Source organism: Coffea eugenioides, chromosome 10, assembly GCF_003713205.1.
Source record: "Coffea eugenioides isolate CCC68of chromosome 10, Ceug_1.0, whole genome shotgun sequence".
Lineage (NCBI taxonomy): Eukaryota > Viridiplantae > Streptophyta > Magnoliopsida > Gentianales > Rubiaceae > Coffea > Coffea eugenioides.
Genome location: NC_040044.1, coordinates 31,774,507 through 31,791,502, shown reverse-complemented (window position 1 = coordinate 31,791,502; position 16,996 = coordinate 31,774,507). Strand labels below are relative to the sequence as shown.

The following is a 16,996-nucleotide window of genomic DNA, read 5'->3' as shown; positions in this document are numbered from 1 at the left end:
TCAAAATTTTGACCATTGAATAGTTTTCGTTATCAAAATGATAAATTCAAGGGAGGTATGCGTAAATTTTTAAAACCTCAAGGAAACTAAGTGAAATTGTTAAAAACCTCAAGGGAGATTTCTGAAATTATCCCTTGTAATTATCATTACTCAATAGGGAAAAGAGTCCCATTGACCCTCCAACTCTTTACCAGGTAAAGTTTTAGCCCTCCAATAATTAACGGTAAAGTTTTGACCCTCAATCTAATAAAATAGCATATTCATGGCCCTTCTGTCAGATCCAGCAATTAAAATTGACGGAAAGCATTATCTCGTGAGATGCACAACTAAATATCAAGGGCATTTTAGTCTCTAAAGGAGGAACCTGCAAATCTAGAAAGGGAGAGCTTTGACTGACCCATCAAGATTGCAGATCTGAATTATAAATTTGAGGCTTGAAGTAGCAGAAGGGGTGGAAATTGTTGGCAGCTGCCGAATCACGATTCATCAATTTTTGGAACAGCAGGGCAAGACCGTAGGCAGTATGCACCTGCACCACAAGCTTCCATGTCTGCAATTGTTTCTTCGGCGTCAGCTTCCAGCGGGCAGTAGGAGTGGAGTGGAGTGGGAGAGCAATTGAGTCTGATAGTGCATCAGTGGCAGCAGGCTTAGGACTTGGGCTGCCATGTGATGGTGGGTCCTTGGATGGAATTCTTCTTGTCAACCATTAAAGACTACCTTTGGTTGATCCAGACACAAGGAAAAAGGTATGTCTGAGATTTATTGCAATACCAAGGTACTCTAGCACTTCCGCAAGTACTTTGTCAGAACCTTCAGAACCGGAACTCCATTTTATGTATTTACCTCCAACAGCCCAAGATGCAGATGGTGGGAAATTTGAGTTTTGTGAAGGCGTATGGACATTGAGATGCTCAAGCACTGCAGAATACTCGGATTGACTAAGAGCAAGCAATGAATTGTGACTATCTGGTTCCAGCTGATGCACAGCAATTAACACTTTCGCTGCAGCATCCGGATCGAATAGTTTGATTTTTTCGCACTAGGGTTTTGAAGCAAAAGGGGTGGAAATTGTTGGAGGGAAAATCAGTGGTTAAAGTGTTTTTACCCTTTCTTTACTCAAAGACTATAATACCCTTAATATTTGGCCGTCTCGCAAGATGATGCTTCCCGTCAAATTTAACTGCTAGGTTTGACAGAAGGACCACGAATATTCTATTTTATTAGATTGAGGGCCAAAATTTTATCGTTAATTATTGGAGGACTAAAACTTTACCTGATAAAGAGTTGGAGGGCCATTGAGACTCTTTTCCCTACTCAATATATATACAATGATGACCTTTTGACACACACACACACACAAAAGTATTCTATTAGTCTAAGAAGCATCAGATAATAGATTCCAATCTTGGAAGAACTCCACGGTCGAAATGTACAGAATAAAAGTACAGCAATGTACGAACATAAAAACAAGGTGCATTCACTCTAAACCACATCCTGTCTGTAAGCATTATATGACAATTTTGGGATTGGTGATGAATATTATCAGGGCTCTATCCTCAACTAGTAATATCTGGACCCCAACTAATCATATCTAGGGAACAATTAGTTGGAAACTCCTGTCTATGTAGCCTCATTTCATTGTTGACTTCTTGGTGCAGGCATCAACTCTTTGAATAAATTCTTCAAAATCCACTGAAGGGTCCCTTATTAATCCTCCTCTACAATTCATTGTTACCGCCATCAAAGATCGCCAACTTCCTTAATCAATAGGAGAATGACATGAATAGGAGTTTTGGACATCAGACATCAAACATAGACATGAAGACATGAATGTTACAATTCATATCAGATTTTGTCAATGCGAGATTGTAAACCAAGATGCAAACCAATATGATCCTAAAACAATCTTAGGCCACCTGCATGCAAAGAGCTTTGGTGGATGGACAACTTCCAAACAATATTTAAGTAGATATCAAGCTATCCTGCTGGCAAAACAGCAAGAGAACCAAATAAAATGTCAAAAAGATCCAAATGGAGGCACGTAGGCTTTGGGATGAAGAGCTTTTGAATGAACATTATGCACAAAACAATATCAATAGCCTTAATCATTATTCGATATAAGATAAATCAAACTGAACACATCCACGAGTGGCTAAACATCAACCCTCTGAAGGAAAACATGCAATTGTAGCAAATCATGTCTTCACATAAAACTCAAGAAACCAGATTACATGCCAAAGCTTTTCATATAGTACCATGTGAAGAACTTCAAAGTATCTAAGGAACAATCTAAGCTGACTAACCTTGTAAGAGAGCTACTCATCATTTGCAGGCATTGTTTAGAGATAACAGTAAAAGGAACACCTTGCAATTAATCACAATTCCCAAAATGATGCCAAAAATAAAAGAAGGGGAGGCAGATCCTGGGGTAAGAAAAAGAAGGGGAAAATCACATTACAGATTATATAGCCCTACTATAATCATCTTCACCTCTTGACAAATAAACGTCATACAAAGATTGAGCATTAGAGGCCTCTGTCCTTTGGGAGAGAAGTAAAAGCAGCCTGTAATTCAAGACGAGGAAATACATATTAGGTCCACAATGCTCCCTACAACCTTGTAACTGAATCACACCAATCAACCATGCTTCAAAAGGGTTATTTCCCCTTTACAACCTTTAACTATACCTAAATTTCCACTTTAGTCCTTAAACTTAAAAATGGGACACTTTAGTTCCTAAACCATAAAATTTGTCCCACTTAAGTAACATCATTAAGGAAGTGAGACAGATTTTATGCCAAGTGGGTGTACTTAAGGTACTAAATTGGGACAAATTTTATATTTTAGGGACTAAAATGGACAAGTTCTATATTTTAGGGACTTAAGTACAACAAATTTTATAATTTAGGGACTAAAGTGTCCCATTTTGAAGTTTAGGGACCAAAGTGAAAATTTGGGTATAGTTAAAGGGTGCAAAGTGGAATTAACCCTGCCTCAAAAATACCAACAGGCTGTTGGCTTCAACTTTTAAGTGAAAAATCCTACTGCTGCAACTTTACAGTCTTCAGATTTTACATAGGAGCAAACTCCTCTGAATATAAATAGTACTTGAAATTCAGATCTTAAGATCCAACACCTGAGTGACAACCTAGAGTTTCCTTTTAAATCCTTTTTATCAAATAAGGAGGAAACAGTATCGTAAAGAGGAGTATTGGAGAGAACTGAATGAGCACAAGTTAACAAGAATGATAACCAAATTAAATGAGGTAAAGTAAGAAAAATGTGATCTTTTCCTCCAAAACTTGACAGCTTTATCTAAGCAGTTATCTTGTCAAGTGCTCGGGTGCTCTGGCCAGAGCTTTAAAAAAGGTCTGCATTTGGCAAAATGTTAGAGATTCATGTCCATTCAACTGAAATGACCCATTAATTACACATGTCCACAAGACCATGCCATGGCCATAGCAATGTTTCATGTTCACGTTGAGTCATGACCCATTAATTACACATGTATGCCTTGTTGGCATATCCAATGAGTAATATTGGCATATTAGGATAGAGAAAGTAAGAGCATGAAAAATACCTGCTTCAATAACAGCGAACCATCATCCATGTCATGGGTGGCTACTTTCCGGCAATTATACTGCCATCATTTTCAAGGATCTCCCTGACAATGAAAACGTAAAGTGAACAAACTGAAATTGCTCAACGTTCTAATCACATTTTTTGTTAGTTTTTCTTGATTCTCTCTATCCACTGCTCAAAATTTTCATCTTTCTCAATGCTCTGCAATTCCAACCAAAAATGGCATATTCTTGAGCTCAGTCAACTAACACTTCTCTACAAGTTTATCCCCTCTAGTTAACACTGTAACCCCTGGGATTTCGAGGTCCTGCAAATTCACATGATTCATCAGATTTACAGCTCACCAAATTCGATTTGACATCGTGTCTTTTCAGTCTGTTAGACTATACAAGGTTGAGATAATCTGGTCACAGAAAGGTAAGATTTAGAAGCATATACTTTCATCTTTTGGGTTAAATATAGATTTTCATCCACTTTTATACCTCACTCTGCCCCAGATACCTTGCCAAAAGAAACATAAAAAAGAAAGAAAAACCATCAGATACACAATGCTCCCTATAACCTTGAAACTAAATCACACCGACCAATCACGTCTAAAAATACCAACAGGCGGTTGGCTTCAACTTTTATGTGAAAAATCCTACTGCTACAACTATACAGTCTTCAGATTTTACATAGGAGCAAACTCCTGAATACAATAATATTTGAAATCCAGATCTCAAGATCTAACACCTGAGTGACAACCTAGAGACTCCAGACCATACACCTGTAGCTGCAGACTAAGAAAAAGCTGTAAAGAGCATGAACTGTGGACCTGCTATTGTTCCCAGTTAAGATTACTCAGTTCTAACCACTCATCAGTTGAAGGGAAACATGTGATGACAAAATCTGCACAACCACAATTTCAACATTAAGGTAGAGCTCATCGTGACTAGACACATCCAGCCAACCGTGGCATAACCATGACTTATTGACAGATAAAAATTTTAAGGCATAGCAACATGCATAGAATACCTCATAAACTACTACATTAAAGTTTCCTATTAAATCCCCTTTATTGAATAAAGAGGAGCAGTATGGAGCAAACAATATGGTAAAGACGAGTATTGAAAACAATTGAACGTGCACAAGTTACAATAATGATAACCAAATTAAATGAGGTGAAGTAAGAAAAGTTTGATCTTTTTCTAAAAAATTGACAGCTTTATCTAAGCAGTTATCTTGTCAAATGCTTGGTTGCTCTGGCCAGAGCCTTAGAAATGGTCTGCATTTGGCAAAATGTTAGAGATTCATGTCCGCACAACCAAATAACCTAACTGATAACTATCTCCAGAAAGTTTCAACTTATTTTACCTATTAGAAAGCTAAACATTTTCAGAAAAAAAGAGTCCGCTTCTAGTCACACAATGGTTGCAACTTGGTTCCCGATCGACTCACAAATAATAGGTAATCCTTTTAGGATAAACTTTACTAAACACTGTCCAAGAAGGGCATAATTCCTATGACACGTCCACAAGACCATGCCATGGCCAATAGCAAATTCTAACAGAAAAATAATTAAGACATAAATGCATAGATAAATCCAAAAAATAATTGGAAAAAAATATCCCTGAGCCTAAACTCCAGTTTGCCCATCCAATCCCAAATTGTGAAGTTACAGTTTCAATAGAGATTCAGCACATAATTTATTACTAAAGCTATCTAATCATCCCAAAGTTTAAGTCTTGAAGAGAGTTAAGATAAAAGCACCAATTTTCAGCTAAAGAATTCAATACCCAAACAGGAGATTTCGAATTAGGGCCTCCAATTCCAATCCCATGGACCCAAAGACACCCTTTAGTTGATTTAGAATTTAGCATTTTTGGAAATTTTTTCTCCATTAATCCAAAGAAGCCATCAAATGTTGGATTGTAATTTTTTTTTTGTCCTTGCATTTGCAATTGTATTTTATTATATTGGAGATGGTTATTTCTATCTCATATTTGGATTTAATATGTCTACTAAAATTGGAATGTAACGTGTAAAATGATATAAATGGGGCGACCAAATACAATTAATCCGTCTCACTCCAGTCAAAATGCTTAACTAGTATCATATTTTACAAACCAGGAAGGTGAAATAGGGCGGGCTCAGAGTGATACCTCTCAGGTCCTTTCTTCCAGCCCCCCTAGCAGACAGGTACAAAAACTAAATCTTGCATACGAACTTTCACTTTTCCAATCAGTTTGAATTTACCAAGACCAAAATCAATCTGTATTGGCTAATTATTTGTATAATGAAGTCTCAGGAAGATGACCATGGAGATGAACAGAATGTAGCACCAACAGCTGAATGCCTACTTCTGACCATTATCGGTGGACTGATGATTGGTTATGCACTGAGCTTCACAGGTTTGTTAGTATTCAGCCTTTGAAAGTTCAGTAATTTCATTCAACTTTATTGCAGTTCTCTTTGTTTTTCAATTAGCACACTGGCCTTTCAATAGTGATTAAAAATGTTGTAGGTCTTGCCAAATTTGACTCAATGCTAATAAAATCTCAGCCTACAAATTACTGCACAAAGACATTTCACTGTTGTAGGTCTTGCCAAATTTGACTCAATGCTAATAAAATCTCAGCCTACAAATTACTGCACAAAGACATTTCACTTTATCAATCTAAACTAGTTCAGGCCTGAATTTTTTGAATTTTTAGATTTTCATTACGACTTAGAAAAGACAGTGATGCCATACATACTTTACTACTTTCCTGCATGATGCACTTGACAACAAGATATCATCTAGGCAATATAAACTAAACCAAATCAAGTACCATGTCTTTGTGGCAAGTCGCATCAAGTTACAGCTATCAACTTAAGCAACACCACCTTTCCAACAAGTATTGATCTTCAGTAACTTATCAGCTAAAATGCAATTAAATGTCTTAAATACATTAGACACATATTGGCACTAATTCTTATTGTTGTCAATTATGGTAGTTGGTATCGACAAACTAAGAAGATTAAATGATTGGATGAATTGTTCTAAAGAATAAAGCATTCAATTTATTCAGTCCCCAGTCAATTACTTATCCATTACATTGAACACCCTTCCATTTTGAGAATCTAAAGAGTCGCCAAAAGACCAGCTGATTACAACCATACACCTCTCCTCTCCGTCCCCAAGCCCATCCCTAACCAAGATCTAGAGCCCCTTCCCACAATCTGCCTTATCTGTAAATTCCCCCTTTGATACCTTTATTACTTTAAAACTAACTGGAGTTTTAGAGGCACAGTCAGACTCCTCACTCGATTTTCGACGAAGGGATTTACTTCAGATCCAGAAATGGACATGTTACTGCTGTTAATATCCTGTCCCTTGTTCTTGCCGAGGCTAGAGGGCCAAAAGCACCTTTGACATGAAGAACAAACTTTGAAGCCAGAAGAAAGTGTTTACTACCAATCTCAAGTGTTTCTAGCATCATACTACTATTTCACTTTCCCAGTTCCACTCTGCTTTTTGTAGGAATTGAATCGTTTTTCCACCTTCCTATTATTTTATCAAGTTAATCTCCTACTGTAGTCCCAAATAATACAAGTTCCAACAAAACATCTCATGAACGCATTAGGATTCAAGATGAAGATTAAACTGTCCTCACACATTATGAAGATAAAAATTTGTTCCTGTCTTATTGGTCAAGGATTCAAAGCAAAGCACAAAGAATGTCCAAGTCATAAAATTATGCATGCAAATTTGTACAGGCATTTAGAAACTAAAGAACTATTAAGATATATAGCATTAACTGTTTTGAATCATCTTCAAGACATCCTTGTCAAGAACTAAGTAAAACCCATGTTTATCTGTCATTTCACACTTCAATCAACTCTATTTTAGCCTACACCAGAGAGACAGAGAGACAGAGAGATAGATAAAGTGTGTGTGTGTGTGTGAGAGAGAGAGAGAGAGAGAGATGGACAGAGACTAAGAGGGGGAGAGAGAGAGAGAGTTCAGTGTGAAGGACAAAACCCGCTTCTTGTGACAACATTACAACTAAATGGAAAGAGTAATTTTTATATTCTATGGACTAATTAACTGTAAAATCATAAAATTTACTTTATGCAAGTTACCTATGTCTGTCTTTGCCAAAAATCAAAGGATAAAAAGAATTTATGTTTGTACCAGAGTTTCTAATAATACCAGCCTTCAAGATTTATCAGTAGGACAGATTTTTGTGAGTTACAAGGTCCTAATATGAAAACCAAGTTATTCCCAATCGAAAGGAGACAGAACGGGTTCTCTTGGTCAACTACTAAATTTACCCATAAGCGAAATCTCCCGACCCTCCAAAATTTTATTAAGTTCAAGAGAACTTTTAAATTATAATTCAATGAAATGTCACAGAAAATGAAATTTCTCAAACTCTGAACCTGGAAATTGACTCATTTTGCTTCCTCTGACCAGCTGCAACAGATATACTTTAATATTTAATTCATTAATCCAAGCAAAAACAGAAAAATCCAGTGTCCAAAACATGCAATAGGAATAAAAATGCGAGTTAACATGTCCTGACAATAGATAAGATGCAAATTCACTATAATAACTTGGTTAACTAGAACTAAAATTTTAGGTTTTCATGCATCAAGAATTAATGCGTGCAATATGAAATTTTTTCCACTTAAAAGAAGCATACTTATCCAGCAGCTCTGTCCATCTCCCTATTTAGAGTTTCCTCAACCAACTTGTTACTGCAAATATTTGACCTCCTCCTCTCCTATCATGCCCCAATAGCGAAGTACAAACCATTCCTCCACCAAATCTCCCCTCCGTCCCACAATTAAGCCTCAGCTGCCATCCCCTAAATAGACTTAATGTACAAAAATCAGCCTTAGTTTGTGATGATGACTTTCCTATCTATTGTTTTACAAGGGTGGTATAGCAATCAAAAGAATTTTTTCTGGATCCGCATGTGATGAAAAATTTCAAGGTAGATTTCTCTGGTCGTGATGTACTAAAGTAGTTCCATTTAAGATATACTGAAGCTCAAAGATAAAGTGAGAAAGCTTGAGTTGCTTTCAGATTGCTGACTTTGCCCCAAATAGGTTATAAGAAAAGAAATCTACAATAACAGAAGACAAGTTAAGGAGGAAATGGAAGAACAAAGAAGAGCTCACAAGTGTAAAACCAAATGTTAGAGGGATTCCATTGCTCAAATGTTACTGTTAAACAATTTGCTATTGGAAGAGCAGATAGATTACTTGTACAAGAATAAAAAGGCTTAAAAACCACATTAGTACAAACTTGGTTCCAAGTTTTTCCTAGCATCAAGACCTCCATTAGTAAATATAATTTGTGTATCCACAAAGCTGTATGCAACAAAAGTATGGTAACTTTAGCAGACCACTATTCAAGCCAACAGCATTAATCATGTATCAAATTGATTCAAATTCAACTTTCTTCTCTAGATTACTATAGATGCCTCAAATCTTGTGTTCTATAGTTAAGTCCCACATACAATCAATGTGAAAGTAATGGTCAACTATTCTCTCCTAGATCGAATCTCCTAAGCTTGCTCTTCCAGTGTAACATGATGGGAAATAGTCAGTAAAGCTTATAAACATGTAATAAAATGCTAATCAAAATTCTGTGTATCAATTTTCTAGCTGCCAGAGAGGCTATAGTTCTCAGTATTTCCACCTTTAAAAGAACTGAGCATTAATTGCTGTCACTGCTTTATGCAGTTGGTTGGCTGAACTTTTCGAACTGCACACATCTTCTTGTAACATAAGCCAGTTAAAGAAACTTTAGGTGTAGGTATGCACTTGAAAATCAAGAAATTCCCTACATCAAACGCAGTTGCATCAGTATTGAAACTTCTAATTCAATGACCAAATTAGTAAATGTGCTTCTACAGAGAGCATGTGCAAACAAATGACGTTTTAGTCTCTTTATGTTAAAAATGGGAAATTTGACTGTTAGGTTAGAAAGTTTACATAGCACATGAGCATACATATTGACAAAGAAGGGTGTAGGCCAATAGAGTAAGTTTATGAACAAATCAATGGTGCATTTTAACAACTTTATGCACTTTAAGAACTATGTGAAGTTAGAATTATTCATCAGTTGGCCAAATTTGACTTCAACAATTATGTTGAATTTAGATACTTGAACATAAAGTGGTAACATATTCCCTACAATAGCAAAAGATGCAGAGCATATCCGACATGTCTGTGTAAGTTTAGACTGGAAATTTATACATTTGATCATGTTTCCTGTTGTTCACTTCCTTTTGTGATGCATCAACATCTTTTGACACAGTAGATTTCATTTTCAACTTTACAGTTTTCTGACAATCCTATAAAAATTGATCTCAGATCGACAAGTATCAGTGAGGACTATACAATATTTGAAGCTCAGAGGTTACAAAATTCAAAAAGCTTAAATACAATAATCTTACCATAGGCATAGCATCAAGCTTGCGAGGGCTGGAATATTCACATGAAACTCAGCTCATTGCCTTCTTATCATAACCTGATAAAAGGAAGATTGGTGGGTTCAAGTATCAAAGCACGTAGTTGATATATCTAAAGTAATCCTTGACCACAATCAATGTCTTTTTTCCACCTTGCTTTCAACTCTGATATTCTTATTATGAATTCATAGTTCTTTTAACAGCCCTAGCTTTTTGTGCTTGTCCTACTTCCTTTTTTGCCCAATTTTCAGAATGGGCAAACTTAAAAGCAAGGCTTACTGAGACCTCATAAAGGAATCTTCCTTTACCCATTCAAATGACCAAACCATGGCATCTCTAGGTCAATTCGTATAGCAAACCAGAAGACAATTGAATTTCTTACTACAATTATTATCGTTGCGATTATTTCCAAAACAAGAACATCAGAATTAGCAACAAATGAATATCCAATGCAGTACAACAAGAACATAAAGACTAAATGAATGAAGATAAACCCTTTATTTTTCCCAAAGATTTAAAGTATGCAAAGTGAATCCATTTGTTTTTATTTCTGGAAAAAAAAAGGAAAATTGAGCTGATAGATTACTTATTACATGCTCAAGTCAAAATTCTTAATTTTCACTCATCTCTGTTGACATTTTGAATGCGCCTTTGACTGATCTTGGGAAACCTCTGTTGTCCATTTGATTCTTAAAAACAAGTCGGGAAACTTCAAAAAGATTTGTGAAGTCTTATTCTTGGGGCATCCACTAGACGTTTAGAAAATTAATACTTTAGCCCACCTCATATGCACATTATTTATGCTAGTCACTTTATTGTTGCATATTAGTAGAAAAATATTTGTCGTGATGCACACTAACAATGTGATCTATTGCTCATTTTCAGGTGGTCTGCCTAAGATGGATGCCTTTTTAAGGCAGTTTTCTAGTCGCATTTTCACAGCAAAGAAGAAAGCTGTGGAAACTGACTATTGCATCTACACTAACCCTTGGCTACTGCTCTTCCTAGCATTAATTCCATTGTCAGCATTGCCAGGGATCTGGTTGGGTCTATTCTTGGCTTGCGGTTGGGGCCGCAAGCCAATTTTGGTACTTGGATCTGGCTTTTGTATTGTGGGAGCCTGCATATCCACGTGGTTCCCTTCGACTGGCCTTGCAGCTACTAGCATGATATGCCTAGGATTAGGAGTTGGTGTCATGCTCCAGGTACCTTACTTCCTCAACTACTTTTCTCAGATGGTCTTCTGTTTATTTTTAATCTGTAAAAGAAAGATGTGAAGTGACCTTTCTAAATAACTTGTAGGTTATACCCATGGTTTACTTAGAGATTGCACCACCAGTCTCCAAAGGTTGGATTGACCTGCTATTTCAGTACATGATGTCATTAGGTAGTGTACTGGCATGGTTGGTCAATTACACTGCCTCTTATTTCCCCAATTGGGGTTGGAGACTATCTTATGGCATGCTGATCCCGCTAGCTTTTGCTCTACTGCTGGTATCATGCTATACCAAGGAGACTCCAAAGTGGCTCTTCCAACATGGAAGCTGGATGAGAGCCACCAGAGAGCTTAGTAGGCTAAGGAGATCTGATAACGCAGTCGAGATAGAGCTTGCTATAATGGCAAAGGATGGCCATCAGGATACAGAACAATTGAGGGATGTCACTCACCATCGGAGTCGTCCTGTGTTGGTCATTTGTTCAGTTGCACAGCTTCTTCAGCAGCTTGTTGGGACGAGTTCATTGATTTTCTTTGGTTCAATGCTCCTAGAGTCGCTAGGTTACACATCGCACCAGGTCTTTCTAGGACCTCTTTGTGCCAGCATATTCATCATTCTTGCATTTGGTGCGTCTACCTACTTCCTGAATCGAGTTGGACGCAGGATTCCCCTGATCTTATCATGCATCATGATATCTACTACACAGGTGCTCGTATCTTATTGTATTTTCTACATTCCATTTTCACATCTTTCTTTTTTGTTATCTAATTATATTTATACTAATAAATTCTCCTTTTGTGTTACAGTTCTGCATCTGGCTTGTTTTCTACTTAGATGGGAATATTAATTACCATTTAAGTAAGCCTGATTCAATCCTTTTCTTGTTTATGGTAGCTGTTAGTGTCCTCTGCTATGGCATCATCTCAGCCCCTCATGGTTGGATTGATGACGACTACCATGGTGAGGGCAAGGCCTTAGGGAAAGCCTGTGAGAGTAGTGTTTATGTAGCAACGGTTGTGGTGATGAGCCAGATCACATTACGATTGTTTTGTGGATTGGCCATTTGGGTTTTTATTTTTATGTCTATCATTGCTTTATCTAAAGGAGTCATCATCTTCTACTTTGTACCAGAGACCACAGGCATCCCGGTAGACGAGATTGCTGACAGGATTTGGAGCCAGCATTGGTTTTGGAGAAGATTCTTTGTTTAGGAGTGATTGTGATCTTACTGATCAAATGTTATGTAGTTTCTGTTCATCAAAATTAAACAATTACATAGCACTTGTTGTCTACGACATTCAAGGATTTTGCATATCGATTTCATTTAATTTGCAGGTTGAAAAATCAGTATCAAACTATCGCTTGAAAAAAGAAGAAGAAATCACTAGATAATACAAATTGAAATCAATATAAAGAGATAGGATTTAGACATCCCTATTAATTCCTTCAAAATTTTGATACCAAACCAATTAAATCATCAAACACTTAATGCTAATATTAGACACTCGAGTCTTCAGCACACAAACCTACAGTTGGCCTCAGAAGGTATTCCAGCATAGCATAAGGTGAAAATTCCTGCTCTTAGTTTCAAACTTTAATTCAAGAACAAAACTGAATGAAAATGAGCAGTAAAATCGTCGTTCTTCATCCAAGCAAGAGTGATATCTTCACTAGCCAGATAACCGGATAAAAAAAAAACTTTGGAATACCCAAAAGTACCTGAAACCTAATTTGAAATCCAACCTTGACCTCTGGATGCTAGACCACACAGAATATGACATGAAGACCAACTTCAGTTTTGCAAAATCCCACGTCTCCGCATATCAATCTATTATCGAGTCGTTTCAAATCCATGATGCCCTATCACACGAGAATTCAATTGATTAGCGTCAATCAGAATGACTCTAAAAGCAGGACCCAGGGGTGAGAATGTATCCAAAAGAAGAAGAATCACCTATTTTGGAATGACTCTACGGCTCTACGGCTCCAGAAGAAGAAGAAGAAGAAGAGAATGTATCCAGAAGAAGAAGAATGACTCTATGTATCCAACCAAATGCATTTATTCGACCGTGCGAATTCCGGAATGGCAGGAGTTTTAGGGCATTTTAATTTGAGAACTCGAGCTGGCTGGAGTTCCTGGAGCCCTCATCTTCTGCAGTTAAAGGCGTGGAATAAGACTCGTGCGCGTATAACCACCACATCCTTAACTGCCTCATTCCGGGTCAACCAATTTGGTCTAATCTAATGGATAATTCAAAGGCAATGCCGTAATGGCCTGTTAAGCTCGATCGGCAACACAGATAATTTTCATGGCAGAGTCATAAGTAATTTCACACAGGTCCCTTAAGTTTTACAAGTATTTTTAAAGTCACACCAAAGTTTTAATCCCTACACTTTCGTTTGTCTTCTTGGATCCCAAACTACTTCTCTGGCCAATCTTGAAAATATGTTTAACTATAAAAAGACCAGAGATAGAGAGGAGATCATACCAAAATTCTAGAAATCCCAAAATAGGAGATAAAATTTAGACCAATGCAAGAGATAGGCCATTAGATATATTTTGTTAAAGTTGAAACTTAATTTATAGTTTTAGATTTTGTTTATATGCGTTGTTGACAGATGTGAAATTCTCGCACTACAATATATGCAATAAATCATACCACTACTACTAAAATTTTAATTTTACACACAAATATCTTCATTAGAAGCATGTAAGAATACAAGAGAATTGCTTACATGTATTTAGTATTAGCGTAATCCAAGAACTTTTTAATTTGAGGTATTTGTACAATAAGCATATATAATTTTTTTTTTTGTCAATTTTGCAAATTAAAGTTTGATCGTTAGTGCACAAATCACAGATCTGTTACACTTTGGCACTAACCAGAGGAAGAATACCATGCGAAGCGTCGCGTAATTGTGTATACTCCAAACGTACACATTTATGTGTAAATGTACACTGTAGCAGTTAAGTTGTGGACGAAACTTGGTCCAAATTTCCTTGTGAATAAGCACCATAAATGTGTGTGCATTTTGTTTTATTCTATCTTTTGGGGCCGGGGAAGGGGGAGCCTTCAAATTGGATAATTTGTCGTCAATTTTTCCTGAATGATATGATACAGATACATAACCGGTATGGTTTGAAAATTGCTGTTACTGGCTAAAGGAATTGAAAGCACAATTACCAAACAAAAACTATTTTTGTTGCCTCATGGTTTAATTTTTTGGAGCCTTGAAGACTTTCATTAATTAATATTACATTGTGGTAATTTTATCCACTGCAGTTCCAACTCCATGCAGACGACTAAACTTGATCGATTTACATCTTAACCAACGTTTCCACCTAGGGCACTGACAATCCAACGATATAATGCTTTTTGAATATCTTGTGACTCTATGTAAATTATTTATAAAACTTCATAATAGATGCACAATTATTATGTATGGGACTCACATCAAGAGTAATAGAATATCATACTCTTGTTATAAGCGTGTACAAGCAATTAAGAAACAATTATAATCTGTTTAAAAAAATATTACACTGTTCTGAACTGTTCTGAACGGTTGTTAGTGACAAACTTCTGCACACCGTATCTCTTCCAAATGCATGTCAATCGATGAAAGCAAGCAAACATTATTGTCGTTTTTCGTTCTCTCTCTATTTCTCTTTTCCACTATCTGGAATTTGGTGAAAATCGCTCATTTCATGACCAATTGACATACCTGAATTATAGACGACGCAAATGGACCGCTGGTTCAAATTTGTCGTGCAAATTACATTTTATTTCCCTATAGTTTAGTATTTTCTACATAACTCCCCTATAGTTTCAAAAGTTATACATAACCCTCTCATAGTTTGAATTAAAGTATCAAAGTAATAGAAATGATAATTCGTAACGAACTTTTAAAAATATCGAAATTACCCTTGTTTAAAAATTAAAATGATTGAAATGATCAAAATATATAAACGTAATATACATGACGCACTAACCCCTGTATGGTTTTATATTTTACCGCATAACCTCCTTATGGTTTAATACTTTACCATATAACTCTCTTATGATTTTCAAAATATACACATAACTCCCCTGTGATTAATAAATAATTTTCAACTTTACATAGAGGTATTTTTGATATTTTAGCAGGTGACTTCGTTATGGATTGCAAATTTCGCTACTTTGATACTTTAATTCAAATTATGAGGGGGTTATGTATAGTTTTAAAACCATAAAGGGATTATGCACAAAAACACTAAATCATAGGGGGGTAAAGTATAATTTGCCCAAATTTGTTTACCAAAGTTTGTAACAACAAAGCAGAATTAGACCAAATGGACTGGCCTCAAACATAAATTCCTTTTTTCTTTTTTGTAATTCTCTTTATCTTGATAAACTTATACTTAGGTTTCCTCACAATGAAGAAGTAAATTGTATTTAGTGGCTAAGAGTCCTTTTCGCTGTCAAATTCAAAGTTTGAATATTGTACCTACATTTGAAAGTAGAAAGGCAAGGCGTTAGGGTTACAAAAAAAAATAATAATAATAAAATAAAGTGAATTGCAAGGAAACCTTTCAAAATTAGATAGCTTTCCAGCGGACGTGACCATTAATTAGTTACGATAGCAAGTATACAATTTAGGGTCCGTTTGTTTCGGGTGAAAATGTTTTCCAGGAAAATATTTTCCTAATTTCCCGTGTTTGGTTGCACAAAAGTTACTGAAAACATTTTCCTATGTAAAATATTTTCACTCATTTTATGGAAAACAACTTCCCTTCCCAACTTCCTGAAGTTGTTTTCCGAAATGCATGCATCTTGCCTGTAGTATATTCCAAACTTACTGAAATTATCTTGCAGTATGTTCTTTTTTTTTTTTTTAGTGTAAACAGGAAGACTCGAACTCAAGACCTCTTCCTTACACTCCCTCCCCCGTACCACCCAACCCTCCCCCTAGTATATTCAAAATAAAAAAAAATCTCATCCTGCTCATCCTATGCTAGTAATTAATTATGTATAATAGGGACATTCTTTTCTAGAGAAACTTTCAGCAGTGAGAGTGCAAGATATATGTCACAATAAGCATTGCATGTGATTGATATTTGACACTAAATGGCCAGCAATTTATTTATTTGCTTAAGGAGATATTTTTTATTCATATATACCTTTCTCCAAGATTTTTTAAAGTTAAACAATGAGATAAATTTTCTTATTTTGCATGGGAAGAAGTATGTAGTTATAATGTGTAGAAAGTAAAGATAGAGATAAAAGTGAAAATATTTCAAAAGTTAAACAAACACCAGAAAAATGAAGTAAGAAAATATTTTCAATAAACTAACCAAACACCTGAAAATGATGAAAGGGAAATGATTTTCATGGAAAATTACTTCCACGGAAAATATTTTCCCAAGGAAAACATTTTACTTCCAACCAAACAGACCCTTAATGGACCGTTTTTTGGCCAAGAAAGACTCATGAATCGAGGCTTCCATCCAATATAAGACTTGGCATGAAAACTTGAGCTGATCTTGCCTATTAAAAAACCTCATCTCGATGCCCATGGTTCCAGCAAATGCAACTCGAGTTTGGAGGCTTATTTTTTGTATAATGATCCTGTAACATTTCATTATTGTAATTATTTGCTATTAATTCTCATTTTCATTATTCATGATCCCATACAACATTATGTGTTTTTACATGGATAAGATTTAAAATATTACCAAGCAAAATAAACTGATTTTCATTCAATGTGCAAGAG

The 16,996-nt window shown here is 35.9% G+C and overlaps 1 long non-coding RNA gene across 6 annotated transcripts; it reads right to left on the bottom strand.

The window, feature by feature from the left end:
- Positions 1-1,385: 1,385 nt before the first annotated feature.
- On the bottom strand, positions 1,386-13,392 carry LOC113749232. Of its 6 annotated transcripts, XR_003464504.1 has the most exons (8): positions 13,200-13,392; positions 12,965-13,105; positions 10,014-10,087; positions 9,254-9,397; positions 8,250-8,414; positions 4,397-4,470; positions 3,581-3,664; positions 1,386-2,564 (listed from the first exon to the last, which is right to left on the bottom strand). It is a non-coding gene; the product is annotated as an uncharacterized LOC113749232 (long non-coding RNA). The 6 variants fall into 6 exon arrangements; XR_003464500.1 differs by having other exon boundaries at positions 3,581-4,470; XR_003464505.1 differs by lacking the exon at positions 4,397-4,470.
- Between the last annotated feature and the right edge of the window lie 3,604 nt (positions 13,393-16,996).